This window comes from Octopus bimaculoides, chromosome 22 (genome assembly GCF_046866305.1).
Source record: "Octopus bimaculoides isolate indiv1 chromosome 22, ASM4686630v1, whole genome shotgun sequence".
Taxonomy (NCBI): Eukaryota; Metazoa; Mollusca; class Cephalopoda; order Octopoda; family Octopodidae; genus Octopus; species Octopus bimaculoides.
In genome coordinates this window covers 11,449,434-11,473,384 of record NC_142949.1, presented here as the reverse complement: position 1 = coordinate 11,473,384, position 23,951 = coordinate 11,449,434, and the positions used below count along the sequence as shown (strand labels likewise).

Sequence of the window (23,951 nt, the reverse complement as noted above, 5' to 3'; positions counted from 1 at the left end):
ACATTGTTAGCGATAGAACTATTTCAGGTTTATGATAAAAGGGAAAAAAAACACAATAGTTGAAACAGGTGGGTCACTTTTGAAAAATTCAAAACCTTTAATGAAAATATAAAATTTGAAAAGAACTATCAAATAATAACAAAATTTTAAATATTAATTGCTTGAAATTAGTTTTATTATCATGAAATTTATTTCTATAAATATTTAAAATTTCATAATATCAAATGAAAACAATTTTTGAACAAAAATTTATAATGATAAATAAACATAAAAAAACCTCAATTCTTTTCAAAGGTTTTTCTCCCATTAAGGTAATGAACTCCATTAAAATATTAGTGTCTGTTAATTGTATATTTATTTGCAATTATTCTGTTTCACAAAAGCCAAAATATTTTGTAGGTTCAGTAAAACAACTGTTTATAAACGTACATTAGGTTTTTTTTTTTTGTATTTTTATTTTGCCTGTGTAGTAAGAAGTTTGTTTCTTAACCATATGGTTCAGGGTTCAGTCCTACTGCATGGCACCTTGAGCAAGTGTCTTCTGCTATAGCTTCAAGCCAACTGAAGCCATGTGAATGGATCTGGTAGATGGAAACTGGAAGAAGCCTGTTGTGTGTGTGTGGCTTTGTGTCTGTTTACCCCCAACCACCAATTGACAACTAGTGTCAGTGTGTTTATGGCATCATAACTTAGCAGTTTTGCAAAAGAGACCAATGGAATATGTACCAGATTTCTAAAAAAAAATAATAATAATAAACCCTGGGTTAATTCATTTGACTAAAAATTCTTCAAGGTGGTGCCCCAGCATGGCCACAGTCTAATGACTGAAACACGTAAAAGATAAAACACACATAACAAAAAAACTTCTTTGAGAATTTCAATAACTCCTAAAACCACATGGCTGAGTGGTTAGAGTGTTGGACTCATGATCATAAGATTGTGGTTTCGATTCCTGCACCAGGCAGTGTGTTGTATTCTTGAGCAAAACACTTCATTTCATGTTGCTCCAGTTGACTCAGTGGGCAAAAGTGAGTAAACCTGCAGTGGACCAACGTCCCATCCAGGTGTGGTATATATACGCCATAGAAACTGGTAAACTGGCCCTATATGACTTGGGAAGGATCTTTACCTTTATATCTTTTTTATCCTAAAAAATTATCACTTTTTTAGCATAAAAAGTAAAATCCTTTTGCAAAATATATCATATTACCTTTTTACTGTATTTATTTAGGTGAGATCATTGTGGCTGATGTAGTTTCACAGGTTTTCAGTACAATGGTTGTTAGAGACAAACGCAAATCATCTCTACATAAAATTTCTAGGTGATAGCAAGCTTTTGAATTGCAGGAAAGACACTCGGTTAAAACCTGTCACGACAAGCTAAGAAGTACAGACAGAAAGCAATGACATATAATGTTACTTCCTGCCAAGGCAACGGGAATTCCACAACAATTTCGTTACTTCTCCATAAGTTATTAAATTCATGATTAAATTCAGTCTGAGCAATTTGATTATTCTGCAGATCAATAAGGCTTTCTTATAGTCTGATATCAACATCAGCTGTATTTGTCACAAATGGGTCTGCCACCCAACTTGGAATGTTTGTTTCTAAGAGGTCTTTGACCCTGATTTCCATATCATTGTGCAGTTTCTTTAGTACACAAGTGCTCAATTTGTACTAAAAATATCATCTTCTTGCATTTCCTCTTGAAGAGTAGGAAGGGCCTAATGCTAATCTTGGACAGATTAAGCTTTTTGAAGGAAACCACCAAGAGCTTCTTTGGAAATTAAAAGATTTGTATTTCTACCTTGTAGCTGTTTGTTCAGCAAATTTAGTTTATAAAATATATCTGAAAGTTAGAATATGTCACATTTGGCAACTACGATTTCTTCTCCAAGGTACTTACTATTCGGAAACGTTACAGCACTATCCCAAAGTGCTACAAACCAACACTGGCAATTACCCTAAAAGACTGTCATGAAATGTGTATCCTTCCAGGCTGTAACATAATATTTAATTCATACAAGATTTTCCAATGCCAACTTGATTCTTTATTCATCATTCATTAATTATTATCAAAGTGTCGAATGGATTCTGTTTTTTCTGTCTATCATGATGGAATTTAAGCTATAGAAAATGTATTTTATGCATGTGTGTGTGTGTGTGTAAATTTTAAAGAATTCCAGATAATGGCAAAAGAAATTAAGGAAGTAACAGAGCAGTAGTTGTGTGTGTCCCCTCCCCCATCTGTGTGCCTACCCAACCTCAAACCAATTCTCATATTTTCTGTGATTCCACTGAACTTTGCATGGCCTCCACCATGGTAGTGCTCCAGCATGAGCACAGCTGCATGGCTGAAATGAATAAAAGAATACACATGAGGAGGTGCTGAATAAAAAGTGATCTAAATTATGCAAAAATGATAATAACAATGACATCTCATTTTAACAGATATATTTACCAAAATTACATAAAAATAACTTGAAATACTAAAGAGTAAATTTATTCTATAAAATCACCATTGGCTTTAACCGCAGCCTCCAGACGACTTCAGAATCTCCTGTAAACTCTTCTGGACAGTCTTCTTGTTTAAATTGGTAAATGCTGCCATAATCTTTGCCATCAGTTCATCTTTGGTGTTACAAGGAATTTTGTTGGTCTCTTGCTCAACTGCACCCCACATATAATAAAGGGGGCTGCAGTCTAGGGAGTTAGGTGGCAAGATGTTAGGGGTGATGTGGTCACAGAAATTGTCTGACAGCCATAACTGGGTTCTCCTGCTTGTGTGGCATGGTGCAGAGGCCTGTTGCCAGACATAGGGTCTTCCAGCGGCCACCCTCTTGACCTAGGGTAGCACTACCTCCTCCAGGCACTTGATGTAGGCCTCTGTGTTGAGTGGGAAGATAAATGGAGCCATAATGTTGCCATCACTAGTGATCACTCCAAACACCATGATGTTGACTGGATGATTGATTTTTATCACTCTCGGTACATGTTTTGGGGACACAGCAAGCCAACGGTTGTTCTGTGTGTTCACCATCTGACCCTGGCAGAAATTTTTCTCATCTGAGAAAAACAAAAGCATGTTTGGCTACAGGGGTTGCTTGAGTTTATTTAAATGCTTGGTAACATAGTCTTTCCTCTTGTCTTTGATGGCTTGAGAAAAAGATTGACCCTTTCTCATCTTGTATGAGGAATACCAAATGTCTTCATGCACCACCTGCCTGATAAGAAACTCAGTCCCATTCCACGGCGATGGACCTGATTGACTTGGAGGGATTGTTGTCAATCGTGGCCAGGATCTTACCAACAAATTCAGTTCTTCTCTTCTCAGAATGATCAGAGTGAGTATTCCAAGCTGCTGGAATCACCATTAGACTCATCTGACTCTTTCTGAATCCTCTGCACTGTCCTCAAATTGACACCCAGACACTCTGAAATGTTCGTATTGGAGCTTCCAGTGTGAATGCCAAGCAGTATAGTATGTTTCCAAATTTCTGGCAGAATGAATTATATCATGGTGCTGTTTTACTCACAGATGGTACTCAACTGACCCTACTATACTGTGTAGTGGACAAAATCAAAAACAAACAATGCACAAGTGCGAAATTAAAATTATAAAATGGTGGCAATTTACCCATCACATCCTTTATATATAAGAGTTATAGAATTTGGTAATTTTGTATAGTAATGTACACCTAATACCTTTTAGTATGATCACCTGATCATAATTTGTCATCTCATATTTATCTATTTACAAACACACATGTATACATGCATGTGTGTCACAATGGAGCTGTGGTGCGACTTTAAAACGATACAGTCGCCATTATATCCACTTGTATTTTGATATGGTATTATGCATCATTACATATCAAAGTGTTCCATTTTTTTATTTTTATGTCATTGACCTTTGCCATTAATAACGGCTTCTTGTGTGAATCTGTTTCTGTGGAACAAAGCAAGGTAAAAGTATTGAGTTCTAGGTAGACACCATTACTCTGTCACAATCTAATTACTTCAGTTTCCACAGAATATCTCTAATTAAACCATTATTAATTGATTGATATCGATATACAACAATATTGATACAATTAATATTGGAGAAAATTACATAATGAACAAGGAAATCTTCAATAGTTTTGTTAATCTGTTATTACTATTCATTATCAAGTGTGAGGGCATGTAGCCTAGTGGTTAGGGTGTTGCACTCGCAATTGTGAGATTGTGGTTTCAAGTCCTGAACCGGCTGGTGTATTGTGTTCTTGAACAAAACATTTCATCTCATGTTAATCTGGGATCACTTCAACACCTGATATGTGGTACACTGTGTACCTGTTCAGGCAATGTCGATTTGATAGAGGGGGGGGAGTGAGTACAGCATGTGTACTTGACCACCGCAAACAGATCGTTTGTGTACGTCATTCAGCAAAACCTGAAAACTGTGTATATATACATGTATGCATGTGTGTGTATATATCTATATCTATATATATAATCATAAATATATAGGGATTGACAGTAACCTGCTTCTCCAACATACTGACTACTGTCAATCCCTATATATTTATGATTATAAATGTTTTTTACCGAAAAGGTTTTTTCATACTGAGCTACCCGGCAAAATTGTTAATTATTAATTTTATTACTAATTGACGATTCCCTGCCCTGCATATCTATATCTATCTATCTCTCTCTCTCTCTCTCTCTATATATATATATATATACATATATATATATATATATATATATATATATATATATATATACATATATATACATATATGTATATATATATATATATATATATATATATATATATATATATATATTGTGTGTGTGTGTGTGTATATATAGATATATATGTGTGTATATGTACTCTTTTACTTACTTGTTTCAGTCATTTGACTGCGGCCATGCTGGGGCACCACCTTTAGTCGAGCAAATTGACCCCAGGACTTATTCTTTGAAGCCTAGTACTTATTCTATCAGCCACCTTTTGCCGAACTGCTAAGTTACGGAGACGTAAACTCACCAGCATCGGTTGTCAAGCGAAGTTGGGGGGACAAATACAGACACACAAACATATACACACACAAACATATACACACACATGCATATATATACATATATACGACGGGCTTCTTTCAGTTTCTGTCTACCAAATCCACTCACAAGGCTTTAGTCGGCCCGAGGCTATAGTAGAAGACATTTGCCCAAGGTGCCACGCAGTGGGACTGAACCCAGAACCATGTGGTTGGTAAGCAAACTACTTACCACACAGCCACTGATACATATATATATATATATATATATATATATATATATATATATATATATATATATATATATATATATATATATATATATATATATATATATATATATATATATATATATATATATATATATATATATATGTATGTATATACGTATAGATATATATGTATATATGTATTGTTTGTAAAGAATAAAAAGTTTTGAATGGTACGACATTGCACTATAATACAAACAGTGGGTTAGGTATATAGCCCATTGTTTATATTATAGTGCATTGTTGTACCATTCAAAACTTTTTATTCTTTACAAACAATACACAATACTTCAAACGAACTACAATACTCTCCTATGTATATGAATGCACCTTTACAAGCTATGTTGATTTGATGCAGGGAGTGACCTAATGTGTGGCACAAACATTTGACCACTATAAATAGATCATTTGTGCAAGTCCTTCAGAAAAATCTGGACACTCATATGTCATCAACAGAAGATCACATAATTTATTATCAGAATCATCCTTTTCTCTTTTCAAACCAAATCTAATTGAAGAATCTTTCTCCATGGCATTTCACTAGTCTTACACCACTGAGTTTATAGTCTCTCTTATATAAATATATATGAACCCTCGTAGCTGACATGCAGTCATGTCCTATCCACCTTTTAGTGTTTCAAACTGTTCCTTATTAGTTGCCTGGCAGCAGGGAAACCAGCCCCACTCGGTAATCATATGATCTTACCCTTTATGTTATAAGCACAAGACCTGAAATTTGGCAGGTGGGGATTAGTCGATTATCTTGACTCCAGTGCATGATTGGTACGTATTTCGTTAACCCACAAAGAATGAATGGCAAAGTTGACCTCGGCTAAGTTTGAACTCAGAACATCAAGACAGATGAAATAATGCTAAGCATTTTGCTCGGCATGCTAATGATTCTGCCAGCTTGCAGCCAATAATAATAATAATAATATTAATAATAATAATAGTTTCAAAGGAGGGACAAAATGCCACTAATCCAGTAGTTCCCAAACGTTTTCAGTCTGCCAACCCCTTGACACCCAGGCCACATTCCGAGCGCCGCCCCCCCCCCCTCTGCCATCACAAACATGGACCTCTTTCTGAAGCAAATTCAAAGCAAATGTATTTCACAAATAAAACTTAACCTAACGAACCCTTTATTTTGTAGTTTTTACATGAATCGCTACCCTATTATTACCCCACTTTTCTTTAACAACCCCTTGGAACTTTTCACTGCCTCGGGGAGTGGGGGGGGGGGGCATTTCAGAGGACAGACGAAATGCCTCTAAGTATTTCTCCCAGCACGCTAACAATTCTGCCAGCTCACCATTTTATATCAAGATATTATATAATATTGGTTCCAAATTTTGGCACAAGGCCAGCAATTTTGGGCGAGGGGATAAGTTGATAACATAGACCGCAGTGCACCACTGGTTCTTATTTCATCGACCCCAAAGGGATGAGAGGCAAAGCCTACCTCGACGGAATTTGAACCTCGAACATCAACATGGCTGATATGCCTCTAAATATCATGCATAGCATGCTGACCGTTCTACCAGCTCACCACTTTTACACTTCATTTGATATGAGTTGCCTGTGAACAGAGATCTCAGTCCACACAGTATCAAGACATGATAGGGTAATATACATAATATACAGGCACGGCTGTGTGGTAAGAAGCTTGTTTCACAACCACATGGTTCTAGGTTCAGTCCCACTGCGTGGCACCTTCGGCAAGCCTCTTCTACTATAATATCCTTGGGCTGACCAAAGCCTTGTGAGTGACTGGTATGTAATAACAGCACCTACTGGAGCTACTCAGCTTGATGTACATAAATGGATTGGCTCCTTGTTTCTCTGGGATTAATCAAGTGATGTACACACCTCGGATGAGTCCCTAATAAGGGTTGAAAATTGATGAAGGTTTTTCATTATTTCCCTCCTGCCAAGTTTCAGGCCTTCCACTTTCACAGAAAGGATTATATCATATCATGATACTGAATGGCTTTGGTAGATGGAAACTGAAAGAAGCCCAGCGTGTGTGTATATATATATATATATATATATATATATATATATATATATATGTATATATATGTGTACATTTATGTGTGTCTTTGTGTCTGTGTTTGTCCCCCTTACCACCATCTCTTGACAACTGATGGTGTATTTATGTCCCTGTAACTTAGCATTTCAGCAAAAGAGACCAATAGAATAAATACCAGGCTTACAAAGAATGAGTCCTGGAGTTGAATTCTTCGACTAAAAATCCCCTTAAGGCAGTGCTCCAGCATGGCCACAGTCTAATGACGGGAACAGGTAAAAGAAAAGGTAAGAGACATATCAATATGTAACTAAGTAGATTTGAACAGAGAAAACTGTTGAATGGAACAAAAAGCTTGAATGGCATCGGTGGTTTTGGTCCTCCTTGGTTCAGGTCTGCAACAGTTTCTCATTTTAAAGAGATAGCGTCTTATCACTTTTTTTTTTTGTGATATTTGCCAAAAGCTGGCCTAATCTATGTGTTGAAAAACTAACGACAATTTTTAAACGAGGCCATGCTATCGTTAAGAACTGATGAGATGAGTTTAGCGTATCATTAGTAGCATGTGACCTAGTGGTTGATGTGTTTGGATTATGATTACAAAGTTGTGGGTTCAATTCCTGAACAAGACGGCACATTGTGTCCTTAAACAAGGTTATTGTTTCACATTGCTCCAGTATACTCAACTGTAAATGACTATCAGCTTAGTATTCATGCAGCTCTCTCTCTCTCTCTCTCTCTCTCTCTCTCTCTCTCTCTCTCTCTCACTCACTCACTCACTCTTTCACCCTCCATTTTATGTACTGCAGGGCCAAGGGTCGGATCATTAGGAAGGTACCTATGCTCACAACTTCATGGGGACTTAAAACAATAAGCACCAAATTGTGGTACAAACTACTTGGTCATACTTGCATGTGAGTGACAGCTACACTGGATATTTCTCGTTACTTTATCATTAATACATACGAAACAAATAATTAAGCAATGCCAATACCCATTCTCGTTAATCTGTGAAAAATTCCAATGTTATCCTTTATAGATTACGACAATCAGGAGGCAGAGAACATTTGTGGAGGTAAAACTAAATCTGTTATTAACTGTGGGATATGTTTATTAATATTTCATTTCCTAAATAATGACTTTGTCTAATGTCATTTAAACACTATAGCTCTATAGATATTGGTGTCTTTATCAATATGTCTGTTTATGAGATGGAACTAAATCTATTTCAACTAATTCCAGAGTTTATTGTCTTAAATCTATATTCTGACTTTGTCCACCAGACTGATAAGTGTCTCCAATATTTCGCTAAAATTGCTAATTGTGCTGGCATTACGATTTTGGTCTTGTTTTATTTTTATTTATTTTATTTTTTGGCGGAGAGATAAATTTAGAATTGGTCCCTTAACGACATCAGAATTTCCTTCCAACTGGCATTTAAGGTAACAGTCAGTGCATCAATCATTAATACAACAGTGATTTCTCAATGTGACCCCTATTTCGATACCTGGATGGAATCCCCTCTCTTTTACATTCATAGGAAAAGTGTGAACTTCAAAACTTCTCAGATCCCCCTATCCTTAAAACTACTCAGGGTCCATTTCTCTAGTAGAAACAATTTCTTCCTTCAATATATTAGCTCTGTAGGGCAGCGAGCTAGCAGAAGCATTAGCATGCTGGGTGAAATGTTTAGCGGTATTTCGTGTGTCTTTACATTCTGAGTTCAAATTACACCAAGGTCGACTTTGCCTTTCATCCTTCTGGGGTCAATAAATTAAGTACCAGTTGCATACTGGGGTCAATGTAATCAACTGGGCCCCTCCCCCAAAATTTCGAGCCTTGAGTAGAAAAGAAAATATTAGCTCTGTATTACAGAGTGTACTGGATGCTTTTTACATTGCGCCAGCACAAGTACATTTTATGTGGCACCAGCACTTTCTATGTGGCATCATCAACAATGCTCTTTACATGACACCAGTACATGTATGTGTGTGTGTGTTACTCTCATTGCCTTGACTGCATATGATAGTGGTAAACAAATGTCACCATCATAGAAGCAGTGACCTTCATTACCAATATTCCATGGAAACATGTCCGGCCATGGAGAAATGTTACCTGACCTGCAAACAGGTGATGGTTGGCAACAGGAAAGGCGTCCAGCTGTAGAGAATTTATGTCATCATATTCCATCAAACTTATGCAAGCGATGTTCTTCATTTCCAATCTTCCATGAAAACATGTCCAACCATGGGGAAATATTACCTTGCTTGGAAACAGGTGAAGGTTGGTGACAGGGAGGGCATGCAGCTGTAAAAAAAATCTGCCTCAACAAGTACTGTCTGACCCATGCAGGCATGGAAAAGTGGACATTAAATTGTAATGATGATGGAATAAAACTTATTTTTGTCTTTGCCTCAATCGTACAGAAACACATATAGGGATACACACACTCGCAAAATCACACACATACAGACACACACAAGCACATACATAAACATGCGCATGCACACACACACACACACACACACAAAAGTCTGATTGATATGATATCTTTATGTTATATAATATATTTGTCTTCATGACACACGCATACACAAAAAAACAGCCCCACACACACACATACACAAAGATATATGCAGATACACCCCCACCCCCTGCCATCTGATTGGACTGAAGAATTTATGCTCTGCAATATATATATATATATATATATATATATATACACACTCACATACATACATATATATATATATATATATTATATATACACACACATATATATATCATCATCATCATCATCGTTTAACGTCCGCTTTCCATGCTAGCATGGGTTGGACGATTTGACTGAGGACTGGTGAAACCGGATGGCAACACCAGGCTCCAGTCTGATTTGGCAGAGTTTCTACAGCTGGATGCCCTTCCTAACGCCAACCACTCAGAGAGTGTAGTGGGTGCTTTTACGTGTCACCCGCACGAAAACGGCCACGCTCGAAATGGTGTCTTTTATGTGCCACCCGCACAAGCCAGTCCAGGGGCACTGGCAACGATCTCGCTCGAAAATCCTACAGGAGCCAGTCAGGCGGTACTGGCAACGGCCACGCTCAAAATGGTGCATCTCATGTGCCACCCGCACAAGAACCAGTCCAGGGGCACTGGCAACGATCTTACTTGGCTTGCCGGGTCTTCTCACGCACACACACACATACATATATATATATATATATATGTGTGTGTGTGTGTGTGTGTGTATCTGTTGTCTTCAACTCAGTGAGACCTTCCCACATGTACACACACATGCACACAAACCTCTCACCATCTGATTGCTATGGTGGCTTTGCATTATGTATAGTATATCTTGTTTCAAATGGTTGGCACAAACACACACTGAACACACACACACACACACACACATACAGACAAATACACACACACATACACAAACTCGTACTCTACACACCACACACCACACACATGCAAACACATACACAAGCACACACAAACATACACATTCTCATAAACACAAACACACACATGCACAAATGCACACACACTACACACATGCAAGCACACACACCACACACATACACACAAACACATAAACACACACACAAACGCACACAGACTCATAAACACACACATGCACACACACACACACACCACAACACCCACCCCAGTGCCATTGGATTTCAACGGTGGACTTATTACTTTGTAACATAGACATATCACTAGTTTCACTTTGATAGGAATCAACATGCTAAAGTGTATGAAACTCGATATTGTTGTTGTCATGGTTGTGGTCATCCTGGTGGTCAGCACAAGTCAGCAAGTGGAGAAACGGTCTGCAAAGGAATCTCAACTTCTTTGTCTGATGCAAAAAAAAACAACAACAGACAAACAAACAAACATTCTTCTCATCAAATTTGACTGGAACTGCTTCTGCTTCTGCCCCCCCCCCTCTCTCTCTCTCTACAGTTTCCTAAACACAAAGGAACACTCATCAATATTTTTGCATATTTACCAACAGCTTCAAGAAAATCATTTCCATATTACAGCATGGAACTCGCCATCAGTTCCCGTGCCACAATCTCCAGCAACCTCCTCCTCCTCCTCCTCCTCATCATCATCATCATCACCACCACCACCACCACCGCCGCCATCATCATCACCATCACCACTGCCAGCATCATCACCATCATCACCTTCATCATCAGCAGCACTGTCACCATCATCTTTTCCCCCACCCCCTCCTCCCCTCTTCTTCCTCCTTTGTATCCTCTTCTTTCCCTTCCTATTTGCCTTCTCCCTCTCCTCTTCCCCCTTCCCATCTTCTCGTTTTTCTTCCTTTTCTTTTTCTCCTCCCCTTCTTCTTCTTCCTTTTGTTTCTTTGCAACAAACCATGACAAACTACAAAGAACTCCAAACAATGTTCTTTGCATCTTAAGAAGTTGCTGTGTACAAGCAAACACACACACACCACACACACACACACACACACACTGCACACATGCACATACACACACACATGGCTTATAAGCAGAGCTGAGCCACCAAGACAGTATTTATAGATGTAGTTTAGCTTAACTCCTTCAATCTCTTCACTTATGTGTTTAACGACTTTGCTATAACATGCAAGCCACAAAAAAACACACCCCCTAAACACCACCACATCACCTAAAACTTTTAGCTTCTCTATCTATCTCTCACTCGGTTTCACTCTCTCTCTCTCTCGCTCTCTCTCTGTACATATCTGTGTGTGTGTGTGTGTGTGTGTATACATATATACTTATATATACACACACACATACATACATACATAAACTTACTTGGAAATGGATGTGTGGCGTTCAATTAAATAATAATATATATATATATATATATATATATATATATATATATATATATATATATATATATATATATATATATATATATATACATATATATACACATACATACATACACACACACACACACACACAGATATATATATATATATATATAGGCATATATACACATGCATGTACGAGTAGAGGACATCACCAAGTGTAAACAACATGAAATATGCAAACAACAAGAGGAAAAAAATTGAAAACCGGACAAATAACACAAAGAATGACCCTTCATCAGTTGTCAGCTGTCTATCTACTTATCATTTCAAGATTGCTCGAAATGAGGAGTAGATAGACAGATGACAACTGATGAAGGGTCATTCTTTGTGTTACTTGTCCTGTTTTCAATATTTTTCTCTCGTTGTTAGTGTATTTAACTTGTTTGTTTTCGAATTTCATGTTGTTTACAGTTGGTGATGTCCTGTACCCATATATGCATACATGTGTATATATATGTGTGTGTGTGTATATATGTATATCTATCTATCTATCTATCTATCTATCTATATATATATATATATATATATATATATATATATATATAGATAGATGTATATATATACATATATAAATATGCATACATATATATATTTTTTATTTATATTATATATACATATAAATATCCATACATACCTATATATGTAAATACATACATATATATATATATATATATATTTCTACCATTCTATAAAATTCGACCCTTGACCGTCTTCTTACATTGCACTTCCACTAAATATATCTACTTCCATGTCTTTAAGCCTTATTCTAATACACCCATCGCTCTATATCTCTCCACTATTCAGTTTCTGCTAATTTCTTTCTTTCACCTCCTTCTCTTTCTATAAACTACCTTTGACGTTATATCTACTAATGGTTTTTTAAAAAAAAAACCTTGCTAATGCTCCCTTTATCATAAATGCAGTCATCACATTCTGTTAAAAATGTCTTATTGATGGCTTTGGCTTCTCTCTTTCCCTGATGAAAAGATTGCATTGTTTTACACCTTTTTTATTCCTTCTGGAATAATACCAATGTTGTCTTTGCAACATACGTCGGAGGTAAAAGAATTTGAAAAACACCTGTGTTTCACTCCATTTATTATATATATATATATATATATACATTTGGAGGGCTTCTAATTTATTATGGGCTTCTAAATATTATTGCTCTAATATTTTAGAGTATGCTTCTTTTCATATATATATGAACTACTAACCAATATATATATATGTTAGGAAGGGCATCCAGCTGTAGAAACTCTGCCAAATTAGATTAGAGCCTGGTGTAGCCATCCGGTTGCACCAGTCCTCAGTCAAATCATCCAACCCATGCTAGCATGGAAAGCGGACGTTAAACGATGATGATGATGATTATAAAGGTTTTTTTCATACTGAACTACTTGGAAAAATTGTTAATTATTAATTTTATTACTAATTGACGATTCCCTGCCCTATATCTGTATATATATATATATATGTGTGTGTGTGTGTGTGTGCAGGAGTGGCTGTGTGGTAAATAGCTTGCTTGGCAGCCACATGTTTCTGGGTTCAGTCCCACTGCGTGACACCTTGGTCGAGTGCCTTCTGCTATAGCTTCGGGCCAACCAAAGCCTTGTGAGTAGATTTGGTAGGCAGAAACTGAAAGAAGCCAGTCGTGTATATATATATATGCATGTATATGTTTGTGTGTCTGTGTTTGTCCCCAAATATCACTTGACAACTGATGCCGGTGTGTTTATGTTCCTGCAACTTAGTGGTTTGGCAAAAGTGTTAGGCTTACAAAGAATAAGTCCTGGGGGTCAATTTGCTCGACTAAAGGCAGTGCTGCAGCATGGCCGCAGTCAAATGACTGAAACAAATAAAAGAATAAAAGAATATATATATATATATATATATATATATATATATATATTAGATTGATGCTCAGTGAATGTTGTAAAAATAGAAGAGGACACGACATTTCGAGCATGGCTCTTTGTTGGATAGAAGAAAAAGTCCAGAAAAGATGAAAAGGAAGAGGAAGCAGATAGTCCAGGGAAAATCACAAGTGTCATAACATGGTGTAGGGAGGGGTGCCATTGCAGCATTTTGCTGCGTTTACTATTTTTTAGTATATTCCCAGGGTGACCCATCAAGGGGGATCCCCGTCACCCCCCTCCATCTACATGAGATACCCCCTTCATCTGCCGTGACCATGTGGCATATGCTTGACCAACACAAGCTGTCAACCCAGCCAGATCCTCAGTAAAGCGAACATTGACAAAAGAGTCTAAATTGGAGAATTGAACTTCATGGCCAAACAGTCTGAGTTGTCAATGCTGAATCATACACGTAACAGGGTGTGTCTCAGTTTCTGAGTAGAATCATTGGTTGGATACAAAATCTGAATAGTAGTAATCCTGCAAAGTGTCCTGGGACCAAACAAGTTCAGGCTCCAAAATAATATTACATACACACACACACACACACACACACATAGATGATATACATACACTAAAAATAGTTGAAGCCACAACTTTAATATTCTTCAGGATAAAATTTTGGTCTCGTATCACCAAACTTTTCATAAATTCTGAAAGAATCTAACATTTGATGTATTTAAAAATTAACCCTCTCTCACACAGCCTGTCTATCTATCTATCTATCTATCTATCTATATATATATATATATATATATATATATATATATATATTTCTCTATTTTTCTCTCTCTCTCTCTCTCTCTCTCTCTCTCTCTCTCCCTGTATACATATACACCCACGCACAGTTTTTGCAGTTTCTGTCTACCAAATCCACTCACAAGGCCTTGCTTGGCCCAAGGTTTGCTTATAGTAGAAGACAATTGTCCAAGGTGCCACAGAGTGGGATTGAACCAGGAACCATATAGTTAGGAAGCAAACTTCTAACCACACAGCCACGCTTGTACCTACTATATATATATATATATATATATATATATATATATATATATATATATATATATATATATATATATATATATATATATATATATATATATATATATATATATATATATATATATATATATATATATATATATATATATATATATATATATATATACATATACATATATATATATATATATACATACATACATATATATATATATATATATAACTATTCGATAAATTTTCATGAGTCAGAATGTTAGACTGATTATATTATTTGCATAATATTACAAATATAGTCTCATAACAGCCAATTTAAGTTACCGAATGGTTTCAAGTTGAAGAACCTTCTAATTGAAGAGAGATTAATTAACAGTCTTCAGGTACAACTGAATGGAAAACTAAAACTGGGCTTCTTTATTATATTTTACAATGTGATTCAGAGACACAACTGTTTGATAGTTTTTCGATGATGCGAGTGGCATTGTTTTTAAGGTATCAGTTTTCTTCCTACCAATGCTAATCAGCTTGGTATGTCTATCAGTCTATTCAGAGTGCTTGCTGGTAAAGGTCAATGAGATAACTCCAGTAAAGGTTGAACTCTTGGGCCCCAGTATCCAACAATCAAGTTTATTCTTGGTGTTTTCTTTCTTGAAGCTTTTCAATAACAGGTTCTGTGTGTGTAGAAATATATTTATATTTGCATGTATACATGTATGTATATGTGTGTGTATGTTGCATATATATATATATATATATATATATATATTTGTTCATAGAAATGTTGACATAGGAATAAATTACAATAATAATGGATATTAGCATCAAATCTCTCTCTTAAATTTAAAACTTTGGATATATATATATATATATATATATATATATATATATATATATATATATATATATATATTTATGTATGTGTGTATAAATACATGTGTTTGTGTGTGTGTATGTAATGCATGTATGTATGTATGTATATTTATATACATGTATTTGTGTGTGTGTGTGTGTGTGTATTTTTATACACAAACACACATTGATGCAGTAGTGTGTATACATACATTGCGTGTGTGTGTGTATGTATGTATGTGTGCATATGCATGTATGTAAAGTGTGTGTGTGTTTGCGTGTGTACGCGTGTCCTTATTTACTCTTTAATCTACATAGAATCCATAATCTGCCACTGTACAAATCTCAATCATCCTTTTTTTATTATCCCTGACCTTTCTGAGATCATCCTTGGTTCAACGATAGAAAGTTCCTGTTTCAAAGTGATCCAAATGAATTCCTACCATCAAGATTCCATGTTAATTTGTTCCAAACATGCGTTCAATAATGACAAAGTTGGTTTACTAAATGTTTCTGTATTAACAAAATTAATTGGATCAAAGATAGTTTTAACAGAAATATGGTTGCAATAGGACTAAAGTGATCTAAATTAAAACCTTCCATCAAAATTCCATTTTTTTATTTATGTTCCAAACACCAGCTTAATAACGACAAAGTTACTTTGCTAAATTTTTACTCTTTTACCCTTTTACTTGTTTCAGTCATTTGACTGCGGCCATGCTGGAGCACCGCCTTTAGTCGAGCAAATCGACTCCAGGACTTATTCTTTGTAAGCCTTGTACTTATTTTATCGGTCTCTTTTGCCGAACCGCTAAGTTACGGGGACATAAACACACCAGCATCAGTTGTCAAGTGATGTTGGGTGGACAAACACAAACACATACACACACACACACACACACACACACACACATATATACATATATACGGCGGGCTTCTTTCAGTTTCCGTCTACCAAATCCACTCCCAAGGCTTTGGTCAGCCTGAGGCTATAGTAGAAGACACTTGCCCAAGGTGCCACGCTGTGGGACTGAACCCGGAACCATGTGGTTGGTAAGCAAGCTACTTACCACACAGCCACTCCTACGCCTATATTCTTCATCATTTTCATTTCGCAATTTATTGAAATGAATGCATGTATGTCAGCAGGGTGAAAATGATCTGAATGAAAACCTTCCATCAAAATTCCATAATAACTTATGTTCCAAAAACAAGTTTTCATAATGGTAAAATATTTTTTCTAAGTTCTTCTTTATTATCAAAATTAATCGGAACAAAGAAAGTGTATTTCATCAAAATTATGGAAACAGATGGGTTAAACCATTCAATTCTGTATAGAAATTTTTCACAAAACACATAGCTATTGAAATCAATCAGTTTCCTGTTATGAAATACATAATATATTGCAGATAAATTCTTGATTATGACATTCTTTTAAATCTGACAGAATATAAAATAGCATCAGGTGCTTTTGGTAACTGGCACAGGTGACTAGTGTGTTCCGTTGGAATTATTTTACGCTACTGGTGTTATACTGCACCAATCAAAGTCAGTGGAAGACTTTTGCGTATTGCAAGTTTGGCTTAATGCCTTCATACATACATACATGTGTGTGTGTGTGTGTGTGTATATATATATATATATATATATATATATATATATATATATATATATACATACACACACATGCATATATATATATAGATAGATGTGTGTATGTGCATGAGTGTGTTTTATATATGTACATATATATGTGTATATGTATACATTCATATATGTATGAGTATATATATATATATATATATATATATATATATGCATATGCATACATCTATCTGTCTATCTATCTATATATATATATATATATATATATATATATATATATATATATATATATGTATGTGTGTGTGTGTGTGTGTGTGTGTACATATATGCTTATATAAATAGATATATATTTTTATATATGCAGAGAGAGAGACAGAGAGAGGGAGGGAGCAACCTAGGAATCATATTTAAAACAGATACATAACAAATTCACACACACACTCACACACGCATGTAAACAAATTTGCTATGGTTATAAAATAGTTATATGATATGCATTGCCTCCAAACCAATCAATAGTTATCCTTCTCCTTTTCATCACAATCATCATCATCATCACCACCATCATCACCATCATCATCATCCTCACTGTTGTCATTTTTATGTCAGTGTTATCAGTCATGGCATTCCCAAAGCACTTAACCCTCAACACCTCTGTCCATCTCTACTGGAATAGGCACCATGGAGTGGTAAACGACACTGCAGTGGCTATAGCTGTGGTTGATGGCTTTTTTGTGGTGGTCACCGGGTGATGGTCAGTAGTTATTTACTTGAGATAGACTTATGTGAGTGCGACTGACTTGAGTGTGACTCATGTGAGTGTGATAACATGAATGTAGCAGATATAAGTCTGACTGACTTGTGTGTGATTGGCATGAGTGTAACTTGCATAAGTTTAACTGGCTTGAGGGTGACTCACATGAGTGCAAATGTCACGAGAGGGATTCCCATGAACATGATGTGCGTCACACAAAAGTGGTTGAAAGGTGCTGGCATGGCTGTGTGGTAAGAAGCTTGCTTCCCAACCACATGGTTCCAAGTTCAATCCCACTGCATGGCACCTTGGGCAAGTGTCTTCCACTATAGCCTCAGGCCAACCAAAGCCTTTGTAAATAGATTTGGTTGATGGAAATTGAAAGAAGCTCCTCGTATATGTGTGTGTGTGCATGTGTATCTTTGTGTCTGTATGTATCTCCCACTACTATTTGACAGCCGGTGTTGGTGTGTTTACATCCCCATAACTTAGCAGTTCAGCAAAAGAGACTGATAGAACAAATACCAGGCTTAAAAGAAAAATAAGTGCTGGCATCAATTCATTCAACTAAGAATTCTTCAAGGCAGTGCCCCAGCATGGCCACACTCTTACGACTTAACAAGAAAAAGATAAAAGACAGAAAGTAGTGAGTTATTGTGTGTGAGTGCCATATTGTAGTCACCGTTGACACAATCAAATGGTAAGGAAATAAACGCCATCTTGAAACGCCAAATATGGAGTGGTATAAAGTTAATTCATTTTAAAGGCACAACCATGGCCATGTGGTAAGAAGCTTGCTTCCCAACCACATGGTTTTGGGTTCAGTCCCACTGTGAAGCGCCTTGGACATGCATCTTCTGTTATAACCCTGGGTCGACAAAAGCCTCATGAGTGGATTTGGTAGAAGGAAATCTAAAGAAGCTCATCGTATGTATATATGTGTGTGTTCGTGTGTGTCTTTTTCTTGACGTCATGTGATAGTTGTAAATGAGTGTCACTGTTCTACAAGCAGTGTTACTCTTGAGAACAGCTGAGGGTTGGTGACAGGAAGGACATCCGGCCATAGAAAACCTGCATCACTAAACTCCATCCAACTTATGCAAACATGGGAAAATGGACCTTAAAACGACGACGATGACGACAGTGATGATGATGATAATGGTGGTGATGATGATGATAACGGCGATGATAAAGATGATCCATTATTGGTTTTGTTGTGCTGTTGTCATTGTTATTGTTCTTTTACTGTCAAAGATGGTAAACTAGAAGAATCTGTTTAATAAAGAACCGCTGTGAGGCTAAAGATAAGAGATAATTATCAGAAATCAACTGTATAAGCGATGGCATTTAGATGAGTAGTTCCTGTGCAAAGTACATAACTTCCTTTGAAAGATCAACTCTCCCGATCTATGTCAGTTAAACTTGTCTCTCATTCCCTCTTTCAATCTCTCTCTCTCTCTCTCTCTCTCTCTCTCTCTCTCTCTCTCTCTCTCTCTCTCTCTTCTTCTCTCGCTGTCGCATGATTAATGCTATAGAAATACACATTGCATTTGTATATATCAACCAAATACATTGGGACAACATCAGTGCCAGGGTTGTTTTGGATGTCTTGGGTTTTCTAGTGTATCTCTCGAATTGCTTCTGTCGTGTACTGCACCTCCGTGGTGTGTTACACAGGAAAAGGACATTAAATTTAAATGTTGAAGTGAATCTAATGGATTTTGTGTGTTATTTTAAATGGCTTATAAACACCTTCCACGCTGCAATTGTTTTCGTTCCAGCACACGATCTCAGATCAGGTCACTTGCTATGCAAGTGCATCTCCGTAATATATATATATATATATATATATATATATATATATATATATATATATATATATATATATATAACTGGGCTAATAGTGAGGGATTAGCAATCCAGGCAAAATACTTCATAAGTTCTCTGTTAGTACACCTGGCTAACAATATTTTTTAAGATTAGTGAAGAACTCCATGTGTTCTTGTGGTAGGGTCCTAGTTGATGGCTCATCACAATTCTGTTTTGTAAATCCATGGATGGGTTCCAGACAAACAGGTTTTTACACAAAGTGATATATAAGACAAGGTATAAATAATGGTCATGACATATTTTTCCTTTATTAGAGCAACTGTGGCTTACAGCTGTTTCCAGTAATTATTATAGGTTCGTTATTGATAGGTTTATTCACTTGATCTATATTGATCAACCTAAAAAAAATTAATGTTACTTTCATCAGAGTCATTTCAGAAAAATATGTAATAACCATTATTTATACCTTGTCTTTATATATAGATAGATAGATAGATAGATAGATATGGATAGATATATAGATAGACAGACATCATCGTTTAATATCCGCCTTCCATACTGGCATATATATATATATACATACACACAGGAATATATATGTACATATATATATATACACACACATATTCACATATATATATATATATACACACACTTATATATGTACATCTATACACACTCACACACACACACACACACATATATATATACATATATATATATATATATATATATATATATATATATATATATATATATATATACACACACATCTATATATACATACACACTCTCACACAAGTATAAATATTCAACGTTGCCGGTAATAAATATTTATTTGCTGTCCTTTATCTTCACAGCTATCCCAGATTTGTAACATATTTCCACCGTTAAAAGTGAAATATTTGCCAAAAACCATTCATATTTGCACCAATAGTGCTTGCTTCACCATAGTCACCTTTTAAAACTCTAAATAGCAGGACTGCTTTCTACCTATTCAACAATATTGGGGTAAATTTATCTCTTCTGATTCCAAGTATTTTAAACCTTTTTGATACTAACTCACCAGAAACCGTGCTTGCTTCTATGATGCAAATTTTCTAGTCTAAAGTGATCTAAAAACCTTCCATCAAAATTTCCTGCTAATTTATGTTCTAAACACCAGCTTAATAATGACAAAGTTAATTTATGAAATTCTTTGTTATTTTCAAAATTTATTGGAAGAAAGACAGAGTATTTTAAGAGAAATTTGGTAACAAAAGGATTAACTCTTTTGATACTGATCTGCCTGAAGCTGGTCCTCGCTCTGTGTTACAGGATTCCTGTTTTAAAGTGATGTGAATTAAAATTTCCCATCAAAATTTCATGTTCTGTTTTAAGCTCCTGCTTCATAACGAAGAAGTTATTTTACGTAATTACTCTTCATTTTCAAAATTAATTGAGACAAATCCTGTGTATTTCAAGAGAAATATGGTAAATGGTATTGTTTTAGCACCAATACATGGATGATTGCAGATGTTATTTTGAAACAGATCAAACCAGAAGCTGAAAATGTCATTTAAACATTTGTGGCTTTTCTTGTGTGATTTGAAAGTTCCAGAAATGTTCTCATCTTCAAAGCACATTGATAACAGTGAAATCTACCATATGTACCAATATCTAGGCTACATGAGAATTTCCTACTGAAAGGAAAAGAAGTAGATATTCACCAAATCTACTTTTTAACGGAGATGAATGTGGGTTACTTTGAATGTGTTTATTCACTGAAAATTTTATCTCATGGGAGGGAAAATGCACCAAGATATAAAAACAGTAAAACATAAAAAAAATTTTAAAAAGTAAAAGAAATATCATCTCATGTTGTCTGGAGCAAATGCCATTGGGGACTTGAAACTTAAACTAAGTTTACCATTCTGGTACTCCAAGAACAGTATCTTCAAATATAGCTAATTTAAAGGAAATGTAAGAGGAAATCTTGGGTTTCATAGAATTTATTTGTTGAATGTTTCTGCTCTGCTGTCAAATTTTATTGTGAGAAGGATAATTTCAAGCCAAAGGCATGTTCTGCTCTTAGACAATGTTCCTGGTCATTCTTCAAATCCCCACTCACTCCAAACATGTGTATGTGCGTACATGCATACAGCTACAGCCTGTGGCTCAGGAGTTACTTCTATTTTCAAGGAATATCTTCTTCGAAGAACTTTCAAATCACATGATTACAGTAGCCAAATGATGGATATCAGTCTGTCAAAGAATTCTGATAAAAATTACATTATGGAAGCAATAAAAAATATTAAGGATATTTTGGAAGAAGTTAAACATAAATGTCTCCTTGAGGCTTGGACATAACTGTATTCAAATGGAGTTATGAACAACCTCGGTGGAAAAACAAGAAGCTGCAATTATGAAAAGAAATATATATTTACTTCAAATAGAGTTGGCCTACGTAGATACAAAACAGAAATTCCTTGATAAAAAATTGTATGTAATTCAAAGAAATAAATACCGGACAGAAACAGGAATGCATAAATGGTGCGGGAATGTGGCATTTAATGAATTTGCTCCGAGTGGTATTCAAGATTTATTGCATGTTTTATCGGAACCTTCAGCTATGAAGACTTTAACCCTTTGGTATCTAATCCAACTAAAAGTATTCTACATAAAAGAATTTCTTGTTAAAAATGGTCAAATCCGACCTCTCTCACCTACCCTACAATGTCACTCTTAAAATAAATGATCATACCGTTCAAATCTGGAAGCTTTGAGATAATACATGATTAATTTCAAACAGTGTGGATAAGTAAGGATTACATGTGACGGAGGAATACTTTTTTACCTTTTAGCTCCTTGCCTCTGTGGGGCTCAACACTCAAGAGGTGCTTATAATGCCCAAGGTCTCAGCCATTGCCTCTGTGAAGCCCAACATTTGAAAGGAGCTCAGTCTCGATCCTTGCCTCCTTTCTGTCTACCAAATCCACTCACAAAGCTTTGGTCAGCCTGATGTTATAGTAGAAGACACTTGCTCAAGGTGCCATGCAGTAGGACTGAACCCAGAACCATGTGGTTGGGAAGCAAACTTCTTACCACACTGTAATCTGAATGTTGAAGGGTTAAAAAGATAACAGAAATGCAAATATCTTCTTCAAGCAGCAAAAAAAAAAACAGATGCTTCCAAAAGCTTTAGTGAAATATTTAATGCTTTGGAAGAATATTTGGAAAATGGTTCAAATGATGGAGGAAACATGGAATTCTCAAAGATCTGTAATGGTCACCAAATTGTTTTCCTTTATCTTTTGCTTGTTTCAGACATTGGACTGTGGCCATGCTGGAGCACTGCCTTGAAGTGTTTAGTTGGCACCAGTGCTTAGTTTTTAAAGTCTGGTACTTATTTGCCAAACTGCTGAGTTACAGGGGTGTAAACTAACTAAAACTGGCTATCAAGCAACGGGGGAGACAAACAGACACACACACACATGTACGTATATAAATAGTGCATACACACACACACACACACACACACATATATATATATAATATATATATATATAATATATATATATATATATATATTCATACATATTTGTATACACACACACACACATACAACATGCTGCTTTTAGTTTCTGTCTACTAAATCCACTGACAAGGCTTTAGTCATCCTGGGGCCCTAGTAGAAGACACTTGCCCAGGCTACCACACAATGGGACTGAACCTTAAACCATGTGGTCAGGAAGCAAGCTTGTTTCTACGCAACCATGCAAAGGAG

At 35.8% G+C, this 23,951-nt stretch overlaps 1 protein-coding gene and 1 long non-coding RNA gene across 4 annotated transcripts in view; one reads left to right on the top strand and one right to left on the bottom strand.

Moving 5' to 3' along the window:
- The window catches only part of LOC106880532 (alpha-1,6-mannosyl-glycoprotein 2-beta-N-acetylglucosaminyltransferase), a 472,677-nt gene that overhangs the window by 261,617 nt on the left and 187,109 nt on the right, over positions 1–23,951 (top strand). The window lies entirely within an intron of this gene.
- LOC128250521 (uncharacterized) overlaps positions 154–23,951 on the bottom strand; it is a 37,021-nt gene continuing 13,223 nt past the window's right edge. The window contains exon 2 of the long non-coding RNA XR_016237936.1: positions 154–2,355. This is a non-coding gene — a long non-coding RNA (uncharacterized LOC128250521). The remainder of the gene's footprint in view (positions 2,356–23,951) is intronic.